This window comes from Arachis duranensis, chromosome 1 (genome assembly GCF_000817695.3).
Source record: "Arachis duranensis cultivar V14167 chromosome 1, aradu.V14167.gnm2.J7QH, whole genome shotgun sequence".
NCBI classification, from domain to species: domain Eukaryota; kingdom Viridiplantae; phylum Streptophyta; class Magnoliopsida; order Fabales; family Fabaceae; genus Arachis; species Arachis duranensis.
The window spans coordinates 94838818-94840485 of NC_029772.3; positions in this window are offsets into that span (position 1 = coordinate 94838818).

Here is a 1668-nt window from a genome sequence, read left to right on the forward strand (position 1 = left end):
TCTCTCTGAGAGAGCTCAATTTCCATTCTTTCATCATCGTCACTTTCTATTCTTCTATCGACGCCATTTTTCTTCCTCTCTCGTTGCCGGTAAACGCTGCAACTTCTGAGCTACTTCAATTAACTGATTTTTTAAGTTGCTAATTTTTTAAATAATGGTTGAATTAAATGATTCTGCTGAATATTTGTTTATTTTGAGTTGCTTATTTTTTGAAATAATGGTTAAATTGAATGATTTTGTTGAGGGTCATTTTTTTTGTTGTATGTTGAATAAGGAACAATCATAAAGTGATCAACAACCACAAAAAAATGTTGTTCAAAAATCCCAATCAGATTCTTCTGGAGGATTGGAACACTTTCAGTAGTGCATTTGATAATAATTTGTGATGTGCCTTGATTAGTTGAAAATTTGTTTGTTAATGTTTTTTTGGGTAATATAACATTATATGTTTGTTATTTATGTGGGTTTTGATTTTTTTTTAGTTATAAATTTTTATGTTTGAAGTTGTTTGTGAACTTTTAATTATGTGAAATTGTGAAATTGTAAATTTTATTAGTTTAGAAATTATTGAATTTAAATATTTAAAATTATATATTAAATTTTTAATATTTTTATTTTATATTTAATTAAACTAGTTAAATTCCAATTGAATTTCGATTAGACCACTGAAACCATTAAACCAGTAATTTTATTGATTCATTGACCGATTCGATTCTCGCAACCTTGCTAATTAATAATAAGAAACAAAGATGTTAGAAACAATTCACGCGATATCAATATTAATTGTTGATTTGTAATGTTCGGGGTCAAGTTATAGCGTATACACGATCCATAACAGGTGTATCATAATATTTAGGGTTAAGTACGATTTTGGTCCCTAAGGTAGGGGCTAAAAATTTATTTCGCCTCCGGCCTTTTTTTTTTGCTATAAAATGATCCCGAAGGTTTAACTAAGTTTTAAAATCGTCATTGGAACGAAAATATCTTTCTCCATTCTTTCCCAAAATCAACCAAAAACAGAACTGAAACCCAAGTTGAACTAGAACCCACCACCATTATCATCATGATCATTATCATCATCATTAGAACTTCTCCAAAATCAACCAAAATCAACCAGAAGCAGAACAAAAACCCAACTTGAACCAAGATCCACCACCACCACCACCATTATCATCATGGTTATCATCATCAGAAGAAGAAGAAGAACAATGGATAATGGAATTATAAGAAGAAATATAAGAAAAAGAACAACAACAACAATGATAATGAAATCATAAAAAGAACAACAAAACTCTGAACCCACCACCACCACTACCACCTAGAACTCAGAAAATGAGAACAATCAAAACTCAAAACCATCAACAAAACTCAAAACTAAAATTCTTCCTTTTTCATTAACAAAACTCATATGCAATTACAATAATAAAAAATCCCCAAATTCATCTTCAATTACAATAACAAAAAATTCATAAATATAATTACCAAAACAAATGATAAGACGAGGTGCGACGGCGAAAAAGAGGTATGGCGAGACGAGGTACAACGGTGAAGAGGAGGTACGGCGAGACGATGATGGCAAGGGCGAGGAGACGATGACGGCAAGGGCGAGGAGGAGGAGCAGAAATGGCTCGCGGCTCGCGGCGCGCAACGTCCACCCTCACAGTAAAA